The sequence below is a fragment of the Paroedura picta genome, chromosome 3, assembly GCF_049243985.1.
Source record: "Paroedura picta isolate Pp20150507F chromosome 3, Ppicta_v3.0, whole genome shotgun sequence".
In the NCBI taxonomy this organism is placed as follows: domain Eukaryota; kingdom Metazoa; phylum Chordata; class Lepidosauria; order Squamata; family Gekkonidae; genus Paroedura; species Paroedura picta.
Window position 1 is genome coordinate 66,736,851 of NC_135371.1, and position 24,862 is coordinate 66,761,712.

General features: G+C 48.0%; 1 protein-coding gene across 1 annotated transcript in view; it reads left to right on the top strand.

The window, feature by feature from the left end:
- Window positions 1-1,572: 1,572 nt before the first annotated feature.
- Window positions 1,573-24,862, top strand: part of PRR7 (proline rich 7, synaptic) — a 34,998-nt gene continuing 11,708 nt past the window's right edge. The window contains exon 1 of the mRNA XM_077326214.1: window positions 1,573-1,595. The gene's annotated coding sequence lies outside the window, so the exon portion shown is untranslated. The remainder of the gene's footprint in view (window positions 1,596-24,862) is intronic.

Consider the following 24,862-nt stretch of genomic DNA (forward strand, 5'->3'; position numbering starts at 1 on the left):
GTAGAGATTGAATTGCTTGCCTTCTCTTTGTTAATAGTGAGATGTGCTTTCTTTCAACGGAAAATCAAAACTCTACAAATATGACATGTAGTTAAAATAAATTAAGACATTTTAGGCCGCCATGTCTTCACTTTGTGTACCAAGAGCTGAACCTTCCCTGGCAAAGGAAAAAGGTAGGTATGCACTCACACAGGTCAGAAGTGGTTCTACTAAGGATCGCTAACAACATATCAGCAGTGATAATGACTGCTGCTTTGCTAGAAGGAGTCTGACCTGGCTAGCCAGCTAGCAGTCCATGTCACTCATGGTACAAAAGCAAGCTGCTGTGCTGGCCAGCACCCTCAGATAGTCCTTACAGTGAGATTAGGCATCAGGCATTGGTGAGGCCAAACTTTCTGCCATGATCCTGCCATTCAACAAGTCAACCCAGGAAGTATCTTCCATTTTAGGAGCCTCCAGCTGATTTGCAAGATGTTCCAATTCCAAACCTGTTGTTTTCTGACAGCACCCACAATGGATAGGCACTGGGTTTCATTTTAAATCTTCCTGCCCAAGACAGTTTACTCACCCACTTGCTCCAGCTGCAGCAACATAATTTCTAATATTCTGAAGTGAGACTTGATTAGTCTGTGTTCTTGATGAGCATAATTTTCAGCCTTCAGCAGTCTTCACATAATTTAACTGGATTACATTGTGTTCAAAGCATGCCCTTGTACTATGATCTACATCCTGATCTTCTTCAGCATTAGAAGTGCCTGAAGCCACATTTCAATATATAAATTTGGGTTGTAAATTGTATCAAGAATCTACGTTTGGTACGGTATAACGGCTGCTTAGCTGCCTCACAGAAATTAACAGCTAACACATAGCCCATCTTTTCTGAACAATATGCCCACCCTTGACCTTTTAGTTGAAGAGAACAGGATTGCTGGCTTTCCTAATCTGCTGCTCTACATGGCAGTGCTAGTAAACTTTGTGCTAAACTAGCACCATCAAGCGATAACATGTAACTGCTGTCTCTGGAGCTGACTATATCCTAAAAATAAGAGTCAACATTCTGTATCAAGGAAACTTACATTTTGCTCTTAAAGAAATCACATTCCTGAAGCTAATTAATTTGCATAGTGTCATTGTACTATTTTGGTGGCATAAACAGTAAATCTGTTTTGGTGAAGGTGGGCTTGGTGGGGGACCGCGATCGGAGGGAAGTGCTGAATCCAACTTGCCTGGATAAGATTTGTCCCAAGAACCTCTTAAGGGCCTTTGCCACCAAACAGGTTTGGCCTGGGAGGTGCCAGCTTGTCCCGGATTCAGAGATCATATTCTTTGTTCTCCGCGGCCATGCATGGCTAAGGGCACGCCACTGCCCCTTAACAAAAAATTCATTGGGAATTCATATTTTCATCCTGCCTGGAAAGAGTGAGGCGTGATCTCGCTGCCTTTTCTCCCGCTGACGTTTCCAAGGCAATAGTAGACGAGCCAGCGCCCACGGAGCGGAGTGAGGCGGAGCAGGAGGCATGCGCGGCAGGGGGCGCCTGGCGCGCGTCTGCAGCTAGACTCTTCCCTTGAAAGGCGGGTTCCGTCTGCAGCAGCGGGTAGGCAATCGCCCGGGGGGGGGGGGATGTTACGTGAGGGAAAGGGATAGGATGGGAAGTCCCTGACCGGGCCAGCACCCCGCCATTCCACACCTAGAAGGGAAATTTTCGCGGCCGCGGTGCCAGAGTTCCGTGAAACTGTTGTTGCAACGCCCAGGCGTGCTCCAGGAGGAAGCATTGGCCACACCGCTGTTCTAGGAGACTTCGATACAAGACCAGTTGTGGCAAGATGCTCACCTTCGACTGACTTCGCCCCCCTCACACACCCGTCCCCGGAAGGGGAGGGGGAATATCCTGACTGAAAAGCGACAACAGCTTTCGGTTAGAATGTCTAATTCTTTTTTTCACCGCACTACTAGCGTGCACTCCGGACTGACGGATCTAGAACGGATCCTTCTTTTAGTCCAACCATTTGCCCTGAGAGAGAGTATTTTGTGTTTCGTGCTGGCCCCAAAGCTGCCTTTCCCGATCTTGGAAATTTCCAAGCAATGTCGCTTCCATTGTTGAAATGCTGTTTTCCTTCCGGAAGTTCTTCCTAATCTTCCCTCTCGATCTAGCTTCCTGTGTCGTTTAGAAACCATTGTGTCTTGTTCCGCGTTATCCGGCAGGGATGCCAACAGGGCCTCATAAGGACATAAGAAGGTGAACTGAGGTTTGGGGGAGGAAGGAAAGTTTAGGAGGGTCGCTTCGACACACCTTCCATGCCTACGCTTCAGATCAACTCTGCTGTCTTCCCAGGGAGATCTCGTCTGAAATTCAGGAATTATTTGCACTGACTTCAGATCTGAACGCTGTGGTTGAAGGGGGGGAGGGGGGAGCGATTATGACCGGTTTGGCATGGCCTCTATTTGGCTGTGCAAACAGCAGCACTATTTCCCATGCTACCTTACACATGAGGAACAGTGCATATGCGGGGGAAGTAGTAGTACAATCTTTTCCCTGACAAATGTTTCAAATAAAAACTCTCCCAGCAAAAAATAGTTCATCAGTCATGTCTTTTCTCCCCATGAATGGCAGCCTTGAGAAAGTCATTTTCTCCAAAGCAGTCATTTTCTCCAGGGGAACTGATCTGTGTAGCCTGGAGATGAGCTGTAATTTATTTTTATTTACTTATATTTCAACTTCTATACCGCCACTTCCAAATGGCTCACGGCAGTTCACAAAGGAACATCTCCCAACAATAAAATCCTCATAATTCCAGGGAATCCCCAGGTCCTTCCTGGAGGCTGGCATCCCTATGTCTGGCTGACCTTGTTTCAAGTGCTTTAGGATAAAAACTTTCCCTTCAGTCTTTCCTAGCAAGATCCCTGGAATGTTTGAAGTTCTCAGTCAACTTGCTCAACCTTGCACAGGTCACTTCTTAAATCATGGGCACTTTGCATAGTCATTTGGGGAGCAACACTCCTCAGGGGAAGATCCCATCTCAGCTTGAGGCCTCCGGGAGTAGCTGCCAGTCAAAATAGAATAAGGTTGCAATAGATGGGCTAAACTAGGCTCCTGTGTTGGGAAAAAAGTTGTGGCTCTGGGCCATTCTGCACCAGGATCAATGTTGCAAATTGGTTTTGGAACGAAAAAACGCCATTTTAAACAGTGGAATCCGTCGTTATGTATACCTGCCTTTGTAGTGGAATCCAGTTGCATTTCTATCGTTTCCCACAGTTTCCGGTCTTGGCAAAAATTGCTATCCAGGAAGCGATATTTGCCCAGCTTTGTCCTGCCCCTGGCCATCAACCAAAGAGCGGCCATTATTATGCTCCCGAAAGCCCCTTTCCCTTTAAGGCAGGTTTAAAAACAAACAAACAAACACGTTGCAACAAATCTGCCACCCATCTAGCTAGCAGGTGGCGTGTGAGCTGCCGTTTCATCGTTGCCACGCTCCCCTGAGTGAAAAAAAATCCTCCACCACCCCCCGTGCACGGGAGCAATTTTCGGTCGAAAATAAAGGGAAAAATAAAGGGAAAATAAACCAGCAAACGGGGCTGTGTGGTGCTTGGTGACTTAAAACAGAGGGACTGCAGCCGGGGAAGCCTCGCTGGGTGAATGAAGGCTCGCCGGATTGAAAGAAAAAAAAATGGCGATCGCTTCGCCAGAAGATCAGAGGAGAGAGCCAGGGGGAGGGACTTTGCTGAAACCGCAACAATGATAATGCACAGAACTTTTCCGCTAGTGTTGCAGATTGGTTGCAAGAGTGTAGCGCTTTCCGGAGGGTGAATCCACTTTTTGGGATTTCCCTGAAAGCGCTACAACGAAGTGCTTTTTGCAGATCGGTTTAAGGAGTGTGGCAGATTGTCTACGACTTTGTGCATAACTGCATTTTTGTAGCGATTACAATTTGCCACACTCCTGCTACAAAGAATCTGTGCGGAATGGCCCTAAGAGTTGAGCATATGTTTTAGATTGACAGATCATAACCAAAGGGTACTTGTTAATGGTTCAGCATCTCCTTGGAAAAGAGTGGCAAGTGGAGTACCCCAAGGATCTGTCCTGGGGCCTGTGTTGTTCAACATATTTATAAATGATTTGGATGAGGGACTAGAGGGAATACTTATTAAATTTGCAGACGATACTAAACTTGGAAGGGTAGCAAACACAAGCGAAGACAGAATCAGAATACAGGAAGATCTTGATAGGCTCGAGAAGTGGGCTAAACTGAATAAAATGAAGTTCAATAGGGACAAATGTAAAGTTCTACATTTAGGTAGGAAAAACCTAATACACCAATATAGGATGGGGGAGACTTGTCTTGGCAGTAGCAAGTGTGAAAAGGATCTAGGAGTCTTAGTAGACCATACATTGAACATGAGTCAACAGTGTGACTCGGTGGCTAAAAAGGCAAATGGGATTTTGGCCTGTATCAAACGGAGTATCGTGTCCAAATCACAGGAGGTGATGGTACCGCTTTGCTTGGGTTCGGCCTCACTTGGAGTACTGCGTTCAGTTTTGGGCACCCCAGTTGAAGAAGGACTCACTCCGCCAGGAACCTGGGCGTGATCCTGGATGCTTCTCTTACAATGGATGCCCAGGTCACAAAGGTAGCATGGCTGGCATTTTACCACCTCCGCCAAGCCAAACTACTAGCGCCCTACCTGGAACCAGAGCACCTAGCCACAGTGATCCATGCGATGGTCACCAGACTGGACTTCTGCATCTCACTCTACACAGTCCTACCCTTATCAATCCGGAAACTACAACTGGTGCAGAATGCCGCGGCCAGGATTCTCACTAAGACATCATGGAGATCTCATATCCGGCCGGTACTTCAAGAACTCGGTTGGCTCCCAGTTGAATTCCAGGTTAAGCTTAAGGTTCATCTTCCATCTTGTCGTGCAGTCCCACATTGGGACTGCGCACACGCAGGCCTGCCGCTCGGAACTTCCCTAGCTAAAAGTCTCCAAAGAGGGCGCTCCGCACCGCAACCTCGCATGCGCAGGATTTCCCATGCACCGGTCACGTGGAGACGGAGCAGAGCGCCAACCCTCCTCAGTTCTCTTTTTGCCACCACGGATAGTGGACATCTCTTTGCTAGTCTCCTCACCATTTTTAGCTGCGTCAGTTTGGATTGTTCTTGAAATGGCTTCTAGGGCGATTTTTAAGAAATGTGGTCAATGCACTGTGAAAATGCCTGTGACGGACGAGCATGACTGCTGTCTTACTTGTTTGGGTGAGATTCACTCAGTGCCTTCGTGTATTATCTGCCAGAAGTTTACTCCAAAGGCACGTTCAGATAGAGCCGCAAGATTGAAGGTGGCACTTTGGGAGAAGGCGCTTTCGGCAGACCCTCCTGTTCGAGCTCAATCAGAGCCAACCCCTTCCAGATCAATATCTAAGGTGCCTTTGGCCGTTGGGTCAGGTCCTTCATCTGTCCGTTCCGCTACGGAACCGTTGAGAAGCTCTCCAAAACCTCCTAAGAGACCTCCAGTGGCGTCTGAGGTTTCAAACATTGCTCAGGTTCCGGCGCTACCGCTGTTGGAACGGGGTGTGTCAGCTGACCCGCCCCTCAAGAAGGTGAAGAAGTCTAAGCATAAGGACAAGCCTTCTGTTCCAAAGCATGGACCCATGGGTTCCAACCAGCAATCTGCCACTCCTCCGTTGAAGGAGCCTTTGACCCAGGCTTATTCTTTAGACATTCAAGATGATCTGTCATCAGTAGCTTTGCCTCGCTCACGTTCAGCTTCCCCTGTGCCGTGGAAACCGATGACCCAGGTTCCAATGGAACATTCTCCTATATATGTTGGCCAATGGGATCGTCCTCTGGTTGATGATGAGGATCCTTCCTTGGATTTTCCAGACAATGCCTCAGCTAACGTTTCGGCTGTGCCTTCGGGTTCTATTGGATTCCAGTCGGTTCCGACTCCGGGCAGCATCTGATCCGTCGCCTGATGAAGCATTGGCAGACCCCACCTCAGCTTCACCTAGTGAAGACTATAGAATGTATGAGGAGCAGCTCCTTAGAATGGCTAAGGCCCTTGAATTGGATGTCTCAACTTCTGATGTGAGACCTAAGGACACAATTCTGAGTAGGCTGTACTCCAGCACTCCGTCAGCGAATGCCCTCCCTATTATTCAAGGTTTTGAGGATCTAACAGTTCCCATTTGGGACAAGCCTGCTTCAGTTCAGCCAGCACTGAAGAAAATTTAGTCCCTATACAAGGTCAAGCCTGATTCTTCGGAATATTTATCTGTTCACCTGTCTGCCACATCATCCATCATAGATGATATGCAGTTAAAGCGTAAGCCTGGACAACATTCCTCTCTGGTGGATAGGGAGAGTAGTCGTTTGGACACTTTGGGAAGAAAGGTCTATTCTTCCTCTGCACTCAGCTTTCGTATTGCCAATTATCAGGCGATCATTGGTGCCTATCAACTGTGTTTGTGGGAGTTTCTCGAAATACATTGAGTTGATCCCCAAGGAGCAACGGAGCCTAGCCCATATGATCCAGGCTGAGGCAATTAAGACTTCCAAGCAAGGTATCAACTCAGGAAAGCATGCTGCAGACATCGCAGCATGTTCTATGGCCTCTTCAATTGTGCTTCGTCGCCATTCCTGGTTCCGGAATACATCTCTTCCACTTGAAACTAGGATCAAGGTGGAGGATATGCCCTTCGAGAAGTCTTCCCTGTTTGCTAAAACAACAGATGATTTTCTTTTTTCATTGAAGAAGACTAGGCAGTCGGCGAGGTACTTAAATTCCTTTCCTCCTCCACCTTCACAAAATTTTCAGCAACAGCGTTTCCAGAGGCAGGCTCCATTCTTTGCACCCTATTATCTTCAACGTCCTGCAGGTCCTCCATCTCAGTATCCTCCTCGTTCCGGTCCACTCCAATTCCAGGGACGGAAGTAACCTCAGCGTCAGCGCCCCTCGAGTCAATCTTTTGGTCGTAACCACCCCCAACAAAAATTCTGACTGTGCCAACAGCCCGATCCCTCAGTTCCTTGTTTTGGGGATCGTTTGGCCAGGTTTCATGAGGCTTGGTTCAATATTACCCAGGACACTTGGGTTTTGTCCATCATTGTTGAGGGTTATCACTTGGAGTTTCAGTCCTCCCCAGTTTGTGTCTTGGTTCCTCTGCCCCAGACAACCCCTTCCCAGAGCTTACTGTTCAGCTCTCTGACCTCTTGTCCAAGGGAGCTGTAGAGTTGGTGCCAATAGGTGCCCAGGAGTTGGGTTTTTTCTCCTGTTTTTTCCTAGTGGATAAGAGGGATGGCGGGGTCCACCCGATCCTAGATCATCAGCAGCTGAATAAATGCTTATACATTTCCAGATTTCGTATGGTCTCTTTACCTTCCATTATCAAATCTCTACGACGCAATGTTTGGTTTGCGGTCTTGGACCTCAAGGATGCATACTTTCATATTGGTATTCATAGGTCCTACAGAAAATTCCTTCGGTTCCGACACAGATCCAACATCTATCAGTATGCCGTTTTACCTTTTGGATTAGCTACTGCTCCGCGTGTTTTCACAAAGTGTATGGCGGTGGTAATTACTTTTCTTCGACTCAGAGGCATTACCATATTTCCATATCTAGATGATTGGCTTTTAGTAGGTCCTAATGCTTTGGAGCTCATGGACCAAGTCCAATTTGCTTTATCGGTCTGTGCCCGACTGGGCTTGGCAGTGAACAGGGAAAAGTCTCGCCTTGTTCCATCGCAGGAGGTAGAGTTTATAGGAGCATTCCTAGATTCGGCTACTGCTACCGCCTCCTTGCCAGTCCATAGAATACGGCCCTTGTTTTTGGTTCTAGGTTCCTTGAGACGGAACCGATGGCAACCTGCATACAGATTTCAACAGGTCCTCGGCCTTATGGCCTCAGTGACAGCTGTGGTCCCCTATGCCAGATGGCACATGAGGGGTCTTCAATCCTGGTTCGTTAGGCGTTTTAATCCATTAAGACACTCACACTGGTCTTCGGAGGATAACCTATTGAGGGGTGTACCCTTTGGCTCATGGACGCATGATTTAGTTCTTACTACTGATGCGTCTTTAGAAGGTTGGGGGGCATATTGTGGCGAGCTGTCAACTCAGGTTCGTTGGTCCCCTTTGGAATGTACGTTACACATTAACTTACTGGAAATTCGAGCTGTGGTTATGGCCTTGACTGCCTTTTCAGATTTATGCTGGAGTAAGCAGATTCTTCTTCGGACGGACAATACTGCGACCCTATTCTACATCAACAAACATGGGGGCACCGGGTCTTTAGCCCTATGCTCCGAGGCTGTGAGAGTGTGGCAGATACTTTTCGAGATTCAGGCAGACATGAGGGCTATACACATAGCGGGTTCCATGAATACCAGAGCAGACAGATTGAGCAGGGTGTTTTCTCAGGAATACGACTGGACACTAGACGACCTGTTCCTGAGCCGTTTGTTTTCCCTATGGGGAACCCCCCAAATCGACCTTTTTGCCAGGGCACATTCTGCGAAGGCCTGCAATTTTTGCTCGCCAGGGGGGATAGACCCGCAGTCTCTGGGGGATACGTTCCAGATCACATGGACAGGGGTTCTTCATTACGCGTTTCCCCCGTTACCTCTTATCCCAAGGGTGTTGACGAAAATGTCGGCGGACAATACGGACGCGATATTGATTGCCCCCTTTTGGCCCTGTCAGCCATGGTTTACCAGGCTGAATTTGATGGCCAACGGCATTCGGATCCGACTCCCGTTGGACCCTACCCTCCTGACCTCCTGGCATTCGGATCCGACTCCCGTTGGACCCTACCCTCCTGACTTCCGGTTCCCAACCATGGCCAGATTTGCCCAGACTTCACCTCATGGCATGGAGGATTACACCATTAACGAGCCCCTCCCGGCTAGCATGAGGGAGGTGTTGTTGCAGTCCCGGAAAAGCTCTACTAGGCGTAGTTATGGGAATAAGTGGGCTAGGTGTGAACGTTGGTGTTTATCATGACATCTTTGCCCATTTACTTGTCCCTTGCCACAGGTCCTGTTGTACTTATGGGAATTAGCAAACTCTGGTCTGGCAGTTACTTCTGTCAAGACTCACTTGGCGGCGTTAGCTTCTTGCCACGTCGACGTGCAGGGTACTTCATTATTTGCCCATAAATTATCTAAACGTGTTCTCCGGGGTCTTACCAATTTGTTTCCTCCCCGTCAACCACCAATCCTTCAATGGTCTTTGGAGGTGGTCCTGCAGGCCTTAATGAATCCTCCCTTTGAGCCTATGGGTTCCATCTCATTGGCTTTGCTATCCATGAAGGTAGCTTTTTTGATCGGGGTTACCTCCACAAGAAGAGTCAGTGAACTAGCCTCGCTTAGGGTAGATTCCCCTTTCCTGAAGGTTTTCCCCTCCAGGGTTGTCCTCCATCCAGATTGGCAGTTTTTACCTAAGGTGGTCTCGCAGTTTCATCTTTCACAGGAGATTTCCCTTCCAGTCTTTTCCCCAAACCCGCAATCACCGGGAGAACAAGAACTACACAATTCAGATGTCAAACGTGCGATTCTTTATTATTTGGATAGGACCAGGGACTGTAGGAAGTCATTGTCCCTGTCCGTTTGTTATTGGGGGCCTAAGAAGGGATGCAGGGCGTCTTCCCAGACCCTCTCTCGTTGGCTGGTGTCCGCAATTCGTGCCTCATACAGGGCTGCAGCACTCCCGTGCCCATTACACCTGAGGGCACATTCGTTGAGAGCTCAGGTCACTTCTGCTGCATTCCTCAGGCAGGTTCCTCTTCGTGACATCTGCAAGGCAGCAATGTGGTCTAATGAGAGCACTTTCATCAAGCACTATGCAATCGATTTATCGGCAAGATCAGAGGCTCGGTTTGGAACTTCGGTCCTGCATTCACTTTTTTCTTAAAGGACTCACCCACCTCCACAGGTATTTAGCTCGTGAAAATCCCAATGTGGGACTGCACGACAAGACGGAAAATGAAAACAGAGTTGCTTACCAGTTCCGGTAACTGTTGTTCATTGACGTCTTGTGTGCAGGCACACATTCCCTCCCGCCTGCCCCACTGAGTCTTAGAGTGTATCGGATTCGTTTCAAGGAGTGGCAGCAGAGAACTGAGGAGGGTGGGCGCTCCACCCCGTGTCCTCATGATCGGTGCGTGGGAAACCTGGCACATGCATGGTTGCGGTGCGGAGCGCCCTCTTTGGAGACTTTTAGCTAGGGAAGTTCCGAGCGGCAGGCCTGCGCGTGCGCAGTCCCCAATGTGTGCCTGCACACAAGACGTCAATGAACAACAGTTACCGGAACCGGTAAGCAACTCTGTTTTCCCATACCTGGATGATTGGCTCCTAGTAGGTACCACAGCCTTGGAACTCGCAGACCATGTGCATTTTACCTTGTCTATCTGCACCCAGCTAGGCCTCGTAGTGAATAGGGAGAAATCCCGCCTTACTCCTTCGCAGCAGGTGGAATTCATAGGGGCATTCTTGGACTCTGCTAGCGCTACTGCTTCCTTGCCAGTCCATAGAATACATTCCTTGGTCACGGTTCTCGATTCCTTGAGACGAAACTGAAGGCAACCTGCATATATATTTCAACGGACACTTGGTCTGATGGCCTCAATGACAGCCGTTGTTCCTTATGCCAGGTGGCATATGAGGAGTCTTCAGTCCTGGTTTCTTCGACGGTTTAACCCATTTCAACATTCCCCGTTTCAACATTTTTCAGTGCCAAGATCAGTTGTCCGATCCCTCGACTGGTGGTTTTCTGAGGATGCTCTGTTGAGGGGTGTACCTTTTGGCCCATGGACGCATGATTTGGTTTTAACCACTGGTGTATCCTTAGAGGGTTGGGGTGCCTATTGTGGGGAGTTTTCGACTCAGGGGCATTGGTCCCCTTTGGAATGTACATTATATATTAACTTACTTGAACTTCGAGCTGTGCTTTTGGCCTTAACCGCTTTCTCAGATTTGTTCCGGAGCAAGAGGATTCTTCTTCGGACCGAATATGCCTCGGCTCTGTTCTACATCAATAAGCAGGGGGGCACCGGGTCTATAGCCCTGTGCTTTGGAAGTGTGGCAAACTCTTTTCGGAATTCAGGCGGATATGAGAGCTATACATATAGCAGGCTCCATGAATGCCAGGGCAGACAGATTGAGCAGGGTTTTTTCCCAAGAGCACGACTGGACACTGAGCAACCAGGTCTTAGCGGAACTGTTTTCCCTTTGGGGAACCCCCCAAATAGACCTTTTCGCCAGAGCACATTCTGCGAAAGCCCGCAGTTTTTGTTCTCCAGGGGGAATAGAGTCACAGTCTTTGGGAGATGCGTTCCAGATTATGTGGACAGCGGTTCTTCATTACGCTTTCCCCCCATTACCTCTTATAGCCACGGGTATTGGCGAAAATGTCAGCAGACACATGCAATTCTAATCGCCCCTTTTTGGCCCCGTCAACCTTGGTTTACCAGGCTGAATTGGATGGCCAACGGCCTTTGGATTCGACTCCTGTTGGATCCTACCCTCCTGACAACTGGTTCCCAGACAACACTAGATTTACTCAGGCCCCATCTCATAGCATGGAGGATTTTACCGTTATCGAGTCCTTCCCTGCAAGTGTAAGGGAGGTTTTACTGCATTCCCAGAAGGTTTCTGCCAGACGCAGTTACCAGAATAAGTGGGTTAGACTTGAGTGATGGTGTTTGTCGCAACACCTGTGTCCCCTTACTTGTCCCTTGCCTCAGGTTCTGTTATATTTATGGGAACTGGCAAGCTCTGGTCTGTCAGTTACTTCTGTTAAGACTCACTTGGTGGCGTTGGCTTCTTACCACGTCGAGATACAGGGTACCTCATTATTCGCCCATAAGTTATCTAAGCGTTTTCTTAAGGGTCTTACCAATTTGTTTCCACCCCGACACCCATCAAATCCCTCAATGGTCTTTAGAGGTGGTACTGCAGGCTTTAATGAGTTCCCCCTTTGAGCCTATGGATTCCATCTCATTAGCTTTGCTATCTATGAAGGTAGTTTTCTTAGTTGGTATTACATCTGCTAGAAGGGTTAGTGAACTGGCTTCATTTAGGATAGATTCCCCCTTTCTGAAGGTTTTCCCTTCTATGGTAGTCCTCCATCCGGATTGGCAGTTCTTACCTAAGGTGGTCTCACAGTTTCACCCTTCACAGGAGGTTTCCCTACCAGTTTTTTCCCCCAAATCCACAGTCACCTGGTGAACAGAAATTACACAATTTAGACGTTAAGCGTGCAATTCTTTATTATCTGGATAGGACCAGGAAGTCATTATCCCTGTTTGTTTGTTATTGGGGACCTAAGAAGGGGTACAGGGCATCTGCCCAGACTCTTTCTAGATGGCTGGTGTCCGTGATTCGTGTCTCGTACAGAGCTGCAGCTCTCCCTTGCTCATTACATCTGAAGGCGCATTCGCTGAGGGCTCAGGCTTCTTCTGCTGGGTTCCTGAGACAAGTTCCTCTTCGTGACATCTGCAAGGCATCAACATGGTCTAATGAGAGCACATTCATCAAACATTATGCGATTGATTTGTCAGCGAGAGCAGAGGCTCGATTTGGAACTTCTGTCCTGCATTCGCTTTTTTCCTGATGGACTCACCCTCCACCACAGATATTTAGGTCATGAAAATCCCAATGAGGGACTGCACGACAAGATGGAAGATGAAAACAGAGTTGCTTACCTGTAACTGTTGTTCATCGACGTCTTGTGTGCAGGCACACATTCCCTCCCACCTGCCCCGCTGAGTCCTTAAGATGCCTTGGGTACTGAGGAGCGGCGGCAGAGAACTGAGGAGGGTGGGCGCTCCGCCCCATCTCCACGTGACCGATGCACAGGAAATCCTGCGCATGCGCAGTTGCGGTGCGGCGCGCCCTCATTGGAGACTTTTAGCTAGGGAAGTTCCGAGCGTCAGGCCTGCGCGTGCGCAGTCCTAATGTGTGCCTGCAGACAAGACGGAAGATGAACAACAGTTACAGGTAAGCAACTCTGTTTTTTAGTAATCACCTTTAAGGCCATACGTGGTCTGGGCCCAGTGTATCTGAGAAACCGCCTCCCTGCCTATACCCCTAGAAGAGCTCTACGCTCCGCCACCTCCAACTGGCTACGGATCCCTGGCCCTAAAGAGGCACGTCGGGCCTCAACAAGGGCCAGGGCCTTTTCAGTCCTGGCCCCCACCTGGTGGAATAAGCTCCCCAAAGAGATCAGTGCCCTGCCAGAACTTCCACAATTCCACAGGGCCTGCACAAAGGAGTTCTTCCACCAGGCATTTGGTGGGGCCGACTGACCCATAACATCTACAGGTACCCCCCCCCCCCGCCCAGACTGAGAGATCGAACCTGCTGAGGGATTGTCAAGTTATTGTTGAAGTGCCATTCTAATTGTTCCCAGTTGATGTGTTGTTGTTATTATTATACTGTTATATTGATTTTGATAGTGTTCTATGTGAATGTTCAAAAATGTTTTATGTCAACCGCCCAGAGCTGTAGGGGAGGGCGGTATAAATAAATAAATAAACAAACAAATAAATGTAGACAAACTGGAGTATGTTCAGAGGAGAACAACAAAGATGGTGAGGGGTTTGGAGACCAAGACATATGAAGAAAGGTTGGGGGAGCTTCGTCTGCTTGGTCTAGAGAGGAGACGACTGAGACTGATAACCATCTTCAAGTATTTAAAAGGGTGCCATATGGAGGATGGAGCAGAATTGTTATCTCTTACCCCGGAGGAATGGAATAGAACCAATGGGATGAAGTTAATTCAAAAGATCTCAACATCCAGAAGAAGTTCCTGACAGATAGAGCCGTTTCTCAGTGGAACAGGCTTCCTCGGGAGGTGGTGGGCTCTCCATCTTTGGAAATTTTTAAACAGAGGCTGGATAGCCATCTGACGGAGAGGCTGATTCTGTGAAGGCAAAGGGGTGGCAGATTACAGTGGATGAGCAATTGGGATGTGAGTGTCCTGCATAGTGCAGGAAGTTGGACTAGATGGCCCATGAGGTCCCTTCCAACTCTATTATTCTATGATTCTATGATTCTAGAAGGTCCCCAAGTCTCTCAATAAAAGCATGTATTTGACAAAGCGGCCTCTAATACATGAAAGATGTTGCTAAAGATGCTAGAGGGCTGGTTGGCTTTTGCTGCAGCAGACTAAAATGACTAAACCTCAGGAATTATTTCCAAATGCAAGAGCTCAGAGGTGGCAAGACTTGGAGAGCTGCTGCCAGTCAAGTGAGATGGACCAATGGCAGATGCTAGGTCTACTTCATTCCTTTGTTCCCCTCGCAAACTGAGACTTGACCTGGGAGCCTCCTGAGGATGCCGACCAAGTTATCTGACTGTGGGAAGTTGTCATTCTGGAAGACTCCCGGCCTAACATAAACAGCCAGTGCTCTTCTCAGGACTTCTTTTTTCAAGGGGGCAATCCTGAAGCTATGGACTGTGTCCTAGAGACTTTCTGCACTCTCTTGCAGGAGACTGCTGATTTGCGTGCAGTTTGTTATCTTGGGAACAGTTGCTATAGAAACAGGCGGAGGTGGGAAGATTTTTTCCCCCAGCAGGAAAGGGGGCACCTTAGGCTAGAATCCCTTGGATAATCTCTACTGTGAAGCTTCATCAGTCTTAGTCTTGGAGACCTGATAGTACTGTCCAGATTTTTACCATGTACCCTCCCGGAGATGCACAATGCATTCACAGCAACAGTGGAAAGGCTAGGAAATAGAGAAAAGGAAAGAGCTGTGATCTAAAGGATCTCTGGGGCTCCTAGGAAAACCATAATCTCATACTTGCCTTGATCAGATGCACTGTGGAAGCTGCCTTGTCCTAATTTAGCCCATGTGGCCCATGATTGTCTTGTCTGATTGACAAGAGCTCTTGGTCCCTCTGCCTTGAATTTTCTCCTCACAACAACCCTGTGAACTGGCTGAGAGTGAACTGGATAAAGGTGCTTCCTTGGCTTAAAGGCAGAAAGTTTATTTGAATGTGAGTCTCCCCAGTCATAGTCTACCACTCTAATAACTAACCCATCCTGGCTATGCTAAGAATCTATCCTGCAAACAGCTACTCCACTGTACCACTATACCTGCACTGCAATTTTCTCAGGATGCCCCATCCAGATATCCTCTTTCCTAAAAATGTGCAGTGTGAAAAATAAAAGCATATTTGAGTTACCTGCCCCATCAGTCTTGCACAGAGGTATTTCTTTTTAGCAAGATGCCTGACAATAGTAAATGTACAAAGCCTAAGACTCACACCATTATAATCAAAGGAGCTGAATGAAGCAGAAAAGGAAGGCACACATTTCATTCAGAAGTTCAGTACAAATATCTGCAACCTACATGGATATCTTTGTGTTTTTTTTGTTTTGTTTTTTGTCTGCCTTTCTCCCAACAAGGGACTCCAGGTGAGTTACAGTGTTAATCTAAAACAACAACAATACAGACCAACTTCAGGAAACCAGCATACAAACCAATCCATTAAAGCAGTGATCACCAACCTTTTTATCACCGGGGACCGGTCAACACTTCATAATTTTACTGAGGCGTGGGGGAGTATTCATTTGCCGAGAGACGTCGCTGCCACCACCTGAGCCCCTGCTCCGCTTGCTTTCCTGCCGGCATCCCTGACTTCCTGCCGCCCGCTGGGGTGCACTGCCAGCAGCAGTTGCACAGTGCCACACAGAGGGGGAGCCCCAGCCATGGCAGCCGCTGGAGAGCACCAAAGGTGAGCTGGTGGCAGAGTGGCAGGGCAGCCCCCGAGGCAGCAGCTGGGGAGGAGGACGAGGAGGAGCTGCAGCCCAGTACCAACTGATCCACGGACCGGTACCGGTCTCCGGACTGGGGTTGGGGACCATTGCCTTAAAGGGTCTATTTATTATATGAAGCCTTTGAAAAATTAACAAAGCAGGAGACTTCCTGGAAAATTCAAGCTAATGTTGGGGTTACGTATCCAAGAAGCCTGCGTTAACCGTGTAATGCTGCTTTAAGTGGAATCCTATTATTTGATTTTTTCCCATCTTTAATATGTCATTTTAATGCATTTATTTCAGCTTTGTTCAAATTTCTACTTTGATCCTGATTTCTGCAATCCAAATCCCATTGGATTATTTATTGGATGTCCAATCCTGTTGATCATATTTGACATGCTATGGAATCTTCCTTGAGTCTCAGAAAGACCCATTATGCACGGGGGAAATAACGCACATTCGGGGTGGAATGGCGGCGACTAAAATCACCGATAACGCACGGAGCCGACTGCAACCGGCCGCAGCTTCGGTGCATGCCGCCGAAAAAGCCCCGTCAGTGAAACGCAGAAGAAAGCGCAGCTTCCAGGTGACCGGGGCGCAACCAGAAGCGGCGCCCGGATCGGTGCGTGCATAATCGGTTACTCTGGGTTTTGTCGCCGCCGCGCCCCGCCCCGTGCATAACCGGTGTGCATCGCGTCTTTCCCCTCCGCGTTTTCCATGTGACCCAAAATCGCCGTTTCGACAGCCGTGCATAATGGGCCAAAGTGAGGCAGACAATAAAGAACACAAAAAAATACATACAATACAGTCCTTAGCAAAGTTACACCCTTCTAAAACCATTAAAGTAACTTGGCTAATGATGAGGTTTGTGGCACCTTTATGACCAACAAAGTTTTATTAAAGGTAGAAACTTTTGTGTGCACACAGACATCTTCAGATACAGTGAAATGGAAATTACCAGTCCATACATATAGGTAGAGGGTGAGCAGTGAATTAGCATATATAATAAAGATTTTAATAGATTCAAGGACCAAACAGGAATAACTAGCTTAGTGTATATGGTTACTATTTGTTTGGTTTTAATTCTGAGGGGGGAACTTAGTGAAGGAAATAAGTATGTCAAAATTGGAGCTTGATGGGCAGGTATGTCCTTAATTGTGGGTCACTAAGAGTAATTAACTGAGCCTCTGCCATTAAGCTTATAACACTGTAACTCAGGATAGTAATGTTAATGTCTAACGTTACCATGATGAGTAGCTGTCCTACAAGTCCAAAGCTCTTACAGTGTGTTAGAAGGTGAATTCTGAGGACAAATATTTAAATATTATAACTGGAAATGTGGTCAGATTTATTTCTGTCTTCCCCTGAGCCTGCTCCACAGACTTCTGTGTCTTCTTAACCTGACCTGCAGAGACTATGATTTACCTGTACTTCCAAGCCACCCCTTCCCTGGCTGCATTTTGACTTTGCCTTCTTTGCTCCTTTCCTATCCCTGCAGCAGCCTGATGTTCTGCTTTCCTGGGATGAGCCGTGGGAGGGTCCTCGGCAGGGGTGAGCGATGCTCTTAGCTGTTGCTAAGAAACAGCTCCTCACCCAGCACAGCACATGGCTGATGGCTGTGGGTTTTTTGGTTTTGTTTTTTTCTTTTTTAATATTCCCTCCTTTCTCTTAGTTCTAGTCTTGGCCTGTACAACTGAGTCTCCAGCAGCAAATTTGGTATCCCCCCACCCCTTTCAGTTGGAGTCACAAGTTCCAAGTTATGAAGTGCCAGCATTCATTCTTTTTCTTTCAAAATGAAGTGTAGATACTCAAGCCATTGGAATCTACCCATCCAGTTATTCTCTTGAAGTTCAGGTGGCAGTACCTGCTTATGATAGCGTTAGAACTCACCTGCTAGTGAATTATGATGGGGGGGGAACGGTTTTGGCAAATGTGCCACATGCTAGCTAAGAATCTGCTATTCTAATGTACACTATAGCACATGCACAGGTCCTTGTGTTATTTGATTCTGCCTCTACAAGTTGGGAATCAGGTAGTAGTGCTATGGTAGGATCAACAAACCCAATTCAATACCATTAAAAGACCTGCGTGTTTTCCATGTCCTTATTTACCATTGGTGCTATTGTCCATGTCCCACTTGTGGCTCATCTACCAAAGAACATGGAATATGAATGCTGCAGGGTTCCTGATAAGTGAATGCCCCTGTTTTGTGCAGCAGGAGGCAGAAGTAATTATTGCAGGAAGCAAATGGCAAAGAGCAGGAGGGAAAGATCATCCACCACAGGGACAAATGCCCTTTTTTGTATACTACTAGTCCACCTAGGACAACACAGGGGAAGGACTGAGCACTGAGACATTTTTTGTTGAAGAATAGACTTCCACGAGACATTCCAGTAAGAATGCAGTGTTCCTTGTGTGATGCTGAGTAAGCCCCAGTTCCTTCCCACACAAAGGAAGTGCTACTCTTGGTCACATTCCTCAGGGGGCAACGGCCTCAATACAACTTAGCTGACTTATGGCAAAATAGCCCTTTGCTCCAACCCTTGGTTCATCTTGACATCCCCAGGCCATTTGTTCATTCTTTCATGACAAAGATGACGAATAGCCACTCCCTATCAATCCAGCCAACACTATGCCACATTTCATTTATTTATTTACTAGGGGCAAAGCCCATTGTATCCAGGAATACAACTGGCACTAGAGCTTGGCGGTGGGAAGAGGAAGTGGAGGAGTTGTCCAGTCTGTAAGGGCATGGGGTTGAATGTGTGTTGTGTGGGAGGTTGTGGTGGCAAATGAGGGCATGGGTGTGGAGATATGGGTGTCACAAACCTGTGGTTTGGAATGTTCGTTGAATATGGGAGAGGACTAGCCTTTGGGAACTGTGGCATAGTGGTTACAGATGAGCTTTCCAGAGTCATGTCTTCAGATATGTGAAGGGAAAATCAGACTGGAGACTATTCTTAGCAGGAGATTACATGGCAAGCAATTCCTCACTGTTGATAAAATGTTATGTGCCCATATGCGTCTTTCATGGTTGCTCCTTAGAAGAAGAACTGGATTTTTGTACCCTGTTGTGTACTACCCAAAGGAGTCTCAAAGCGATTTACAAACACCTTTTCCCTTCATCTCCTCACAATAGACAACCTGTGATGGATGTGAGGCTGTGAGGGGTTTGAGAGAACTGGGAATGGGCCGCAGTGACCCAGCAGGCCTCAGGTGCCTCAAAGCAGTTTCCAATCGTCTTCCCTTCCTCTCCCCATAGCAGACTCTCCATGAGGGAGGTGGGGTAGAGAGCCACACATGGAAGCTGGCAACCCTAAGAGGAAGTCTCTCTGTGCACAGCAAAGACCTTAGTAAGGTTTTTTATACTGTTTTTTTTTTTATTTTCCAGGCCAAAGTTGAAAAAAGTCACTTTAGTTCCCATGTCTCTCCAGACATTTACTTGTTCACTATTTACAGTTTCAGGCTGTAAATATTCTCTGTAAATGTCTCTCCAGACATTTACTTGTTCACTATTTACAGTTTCAGGCTGTAAATATTCTTTATTTAGATCTTCCTGCACTTTCCAGACTCACAGGACTGATGTTGGTCTGTCTGTCTGCGACCCAAAATGCAAACAGTTGCTGGTAAGGGCTGGCCATAGCCCACAGCCCAGGAGGAACACACCTGCACCACTCCCTCCCAACTGCAGGCAAAAATGGCTCCTTTGAAGACTGGACTCTGAGGCACTGTACGATTTTGAAGTCCCACCTCCAAACCTCCAGGAATATTTCCACCCCAGGGGAAGCCAACCTCCAGGTGGAGCCTGGAGAGCTCCTGGAATTACAGCTCATCTGCAGAGTATAAAGATCAGCTCCCCAGTCAGAAAGGGCTACTTTGGACAGAGTTGTGGTGGAGAAGAAATATGTAAGGCCTCCCACACAGGTTGTTGTTGAATTGAAAGACTTGAGGCCCACTACACAAGGTTGTTGTGCAGATGAAACAGGAGACAAAAGAACCTCCACAACAGCATCCAGTTTCATCTGCAGAATAACGCAATGTAGTAGGCCTCAAATATGCAGAGAGTTGTGAAGAAGAAATACACATGGCTTGGCTGTGTCTAACCCCTAGCCTGAGCAGTATTTTAAGTGAGAATGGGCTTTTCTGTAGCCTCCCTGTCAGCCAACTGTTTTGCAGAAAGAGAAATCCCCCCCCCAAAGGAATGCCCTCAGACTCCCCTGCGTTGCTCTCGGAAATGCCTCCCTCTCCTCAGTTAGGGGCTGTCAGAGGCTCCTTCTTGGAAGGCCTGAAGGGAGGGGGAGGGAGCGCCCTCACCAGCCTTCTCCCAGCTCTGTCAGTATTCTGAGGCAAAGAGAGGGAAGTTACAGTTGGACGTGACAATTAGGACAGCCTTGAGGTGAAAAGGGCTGGCGCAGCCTGTCCAAGCCTCATCCCTCTTGGCAGCCCTACTGATCTCCTGGCCCTGCGGTGGTCAGGAGCAGACTGGCAGTGATGTCTCCAGATTGCCCCTGAGTGGGCGGGCCCTGTCAGAACTTTGGTCCAATGATTGGGCCTCCTGACTGGCTTCAAGCCTCACGACTGGCTAGAACTCTGTCCTGTCCTGGTGAGGGCCCAATCGGAAGGCCCCACCCACTCTCCGCCCACTTAGCCCTTAGCCAAATATGATACCGCTCACCGAGCAGTTACAGATTTATTTATTTGTTTCTTTCTTTCTTTCTTTCTTTAAAATTTTATACTGCCCTCCCATACAGCCCAGGGCGGTGTACCTGGGAACATTGTGGGGTACATAGAATGTTATACTTTAACAGTAACAACAATATATCAACAATTCCAACAGTAAATATAATCCAACAGAAATCTAAATAAATAAAATAAAATAAAAATAAGTTTAACAGGTTATCATGATTAATTCATTGAACAATTTCAATAGAACAACTTTAACAAAGCCCCTAAGGAGGTCAGAAACGTTCAGGTTATGGAGGGTATGATTTGAAGGGGGACCACCAGATGTTTCTAGGTCGGATTAACCTCAGTCGAATGCCTGGTGGAGGAGCTCCCTTTTGCAGGCCCTGCAGAATTGTGGGAGTTCGGGCAGGGCCCTGATTCTTCAGGGAGCTCATTCCACCAGGTGGGGGCCAGGACCAAGAAGGCTGTGGCCCTTGTTGAGGTCCAACATGATTCTCTGTGGCCAGGGATCCGCAGCCAGTTGGAGGTGGCGGAGCGTAAGACTCTTTGAGGGGTATAGGCAGGGAGGCTCAGACCACGTATGGCCTTAGTGTGGTTCCTCAGCGAAACAGGCTTCCTTGGGAAGTAGTGAGTTCTTCTTTGGAAGTTTCTAAGCAGAGGCTAGATAGCATCTGTCAGAGATGCTGATTCTGTGAATTTCTGCAAATTGTGAGTGGGTGGGCAAAAAGGGATTGTGCCAGTGTTTGTCTCTTGTGGCCCTTCCTTGCATACCCAGGAATTTGCCGATCACTGTAAGATGGTAGGTGAATTTCTTCCACGCCTGGCTGGATTCTGGAGATTTTTGGTGGTGGCGATGGAGATCACTTGGGCATGAAACTGGGGTCACTGTACGTGGGCAGGTAGCTATGAGTTCCTGGATTGTATAGGGGGTTGAACTAGATGACTCTGGAAGTCCCTTTCTACTCTGTGATTTTGTGAGTTAATATTCCCTTTCCCTCCTGCCTATGCCAAGGCTTACTTCTTTTATTTGGTAGAGATGTGATTAACAAAGCAGTTCAAGCCAAGCCTTCACTGATGAGCAGATGATTCTTCTCCATGCGGGCTTCAGAAAGTCCGGAAAATACAAGGAAGGCACCCTCTAAATGAGGAGAGGGAGTCGCTCAGATTAGGATAGAAAAGGCCAAAAGGAAAAGGCCATTGTGTTCTTATGATTTATACCCAAATCTGTTCCTGTGGAGCAGATTAAATAAAGCAATAAGGGCATTGTGGGCAGAGAAAAAGGTGGGGCGCGTCCATGATAAAAACTCAGAGTAGCGAAGTGGCTCCCAATTGGCTCCTCCGAGTGTCACTCTGGGGCTAAGCAGCCAATTAGGAGCCACGCACGGCTCCTGATTGGCCACTTGGCCCACCCTGGACTGCACGGTGCAGGGGACAGGAGAAGATGCTTCACTGCCTGGAAAGGCGCAGGGCCGCCGCGTCAAGGATGCAGCAGCCCTGCTCCTTTCCCGGCGGCAAAGCCACAACCTGCTCCGGGGGTGGCCGAACGAGCTGACAGGCGCCGCTCCTCCCGAGCCACCTTATGCCCATGCCCCTGCTGAATCAGCGAAGGGACAGCCACGCCAAGTCACTGATGCCGTGGCCCTGTTCCTTTACCACCAACAGAGGCCGCCAGCTGCCTCTAAGCCGACACCCACAGCCACCTACGAGGCTGCACAGCAGGTAAGCCGCCGCACGGCCTACACAGCCATTCACCCTCAGGGGGTCCTGCCCCCTGCTCTGCACACGCACACACACACACACACCAGTCTTCCGACGACGCTCCCCCAACCGCCGAGCCATCCACCCACTGCACGCTTCCGCCACCCACCTCCCCCAGGTTGACGCTGCGCTCCCCCCTCTGCCGAACATTCACCCACCCACCGCATGCTTCCAACACCCACCCACCCATGAGCCGCTCCCATGCCCCTCTGCCACACATTCACCCACCCCACACACACACCGCCCTCTTCCGCCTCTTGCCCCCCGACTGGCGGATGCTTCCCCCACCCCAAATGCCCCGTGGACCCTTCACTCACCACCCTCCTTCTCCCCTTCCCCATCCCATTCCACCTCCCTCCCTGCGTGCCTTCCTTCCTTCTTCCTTCCTTCTGGACTTCCTCTAATTCTTTATCTACTTCCTGCCTCTCTCCCTTTCACTTGCTCTCTTTACCCCTTCCTGTCTTCTGCCTTATGCCTTTCTACCTTTCTTCCTGCCTTTCTTTCTGCCTTCTACCCATCTCTTCACCCACCCCTTGCCCTCCTTTCTCACTCCCATCCCTCCTTCCCTCTCCTACCTTCCTGGAATACATTCTTCCTCCCCAACCACTAACATCTGCTGTATTTTGTCTACAGCGGGCTTAATTTCTAGTAAAATAGTAAAATTCTAGCAACAAGCGGATTCCACATAATAGGAGGGGCAGCGGCTGGCCAGGTCTGGAGGTGAGCCCCGCTTGCTGTGCCACCTCCTCCTGCCCTCTTTGGTGGTGGCCCTGTAGGAGATTCTCCATAAGCAGTTGAATCGTGCACACTACAGATCTGCCGTATTCCAAAGGAAAGTGCAAGGGTTGGGCGTGGAAGAGGGAGAAAGGCCTGACCAAAGAAGGCTGCAGATAGGCAACTGACTCCTGATAGCAATGGGGTCTACAAGGATTCATAGATGTAATTTCTGTTTTTGTTTCTAGATTTTATTTTCATTCCCATTCTAAAAATATTCCTAAGGGAACAACAAAATAAATTTTCAATTTAAAAAATAAAAATTCTGCCATATCTGTTCATGGCTCCAGTTTCCATATTTAACTATCCACAGATTTGGCCATGTTAGATATTCTGACATGCAGGGGCATGTAAGGGGACTGGCCATCCCATTCCCTATGCTTTTGCTTCCTTTCCTCACTCACCTCTCCTTCTCTCAGTCTCTTTCTCCTCCACCCTTCCCTTGTTTTACTTTCTCTCTTTCTCCTTTGCCTCCATGCCTACTTTCTCCCCTTCTCTCTTTTTCTCTCTTTGTTCCTTTTCTACTGCTATCAGAGAACAGTAATGGCAGGACTTGTATTTCCATCACTGATTGTCTTGCCCACAGCACTGCTACTTTGCAGCCTCAGAGGCACTGAAGAGAGACAGCACTGGTGGGCTTGTGATGGTTAAATCCTCCCCCCCCCCCCGACAATTACAGAGCTGGAGCTTCATTGCCTCAAAGGCAGCTGATGGTTCTGCAGAACCCAGAAGTTAATTTAGGAATATTAACCTCCTCCATCCATTATGAGTAAGTTTTTAGATTTTTCTGCAACCCTGGAGTGTCCCCTAAGTTTGTGGGAAATCTCTCCACCTGGCCTCACTCTGAGGATTTAAGTATTTGCAGGCGGTGCCAAGTTAACAATTAGATATATTGATTTTGGTTTGATGAAACATATCACAAGAATTTGGAGCTTCAGCTATAGGCCAGAAGCCCCCTCAGCTCAGTGATAAGTTCACTGAACAGCTTTACGTCAGCTGCTCAGTCCTTTTGTCTGTTATGCAGCAATGATAATGGTAGCCAACTTTACAAGGTTCCTTTCAGGTTTTGCGAGATTGTATGGGAAATGTTTCCAGCAATCATCACCATTATTAGCCATATACAGTACAATGTTTGTTTGTGTAAAAGTGTTGTCAAGTCACAAATAACTTTTAAAAAATGATGAGGTGGTATGACCATATATGGTCACGTCAACCCACCCTGTCCCATGGCCAATGATGGTTCTGGAGGGACTGGGGAAGGGAGGGGGCCCAGCCATACAAATCCTTGCTGGCCGAGGCTCATCATACATGGTAGCAACTGTACTCCAGACAGATAAGTACTTGCATTTTAACATAACTGGCGTGTGGGAGGAATGAAGTAGCATAAGCCTGCTTTGACCCTGTTTCTGGTGTTGGGGTGGGGATGGAGGCAACAGAGTGGCATAGGCCTACTCTGGCCCTATTTCTGAAGGCTTCCACTGCAGTCTTCCTTTGGTGATGAAGAGCAAACTGGTAGCCATCCCAGAGTGATTGTATGCTTCTGTTCACAGATCACCTGGAAATATTTCTATGCTGTTACTTCCTGTGCTGTGGGAATGGCTGAGTGATGTCACATCCAGTAGGAGTGTCTAGGTGATGTCATTTCTGGTGACATGTGGCTTCCAGGACTTCCTACTTAGCTTCTGAGACCTGACAAGATTGAGCTAGCCTGGGCCATCTAGATCAGGAGATGCAGGATAATAGAGATGGTTAAATAACATAACTGAAGAGACTTCTCTCATTGATTCATACTTCATTTGAAGAATCAGAATTCTTTTAATATAATGCCTGTTTAAACTTATGCATAGGATGAAACCATTCTGAAATTCTGTTTTGCACGTAC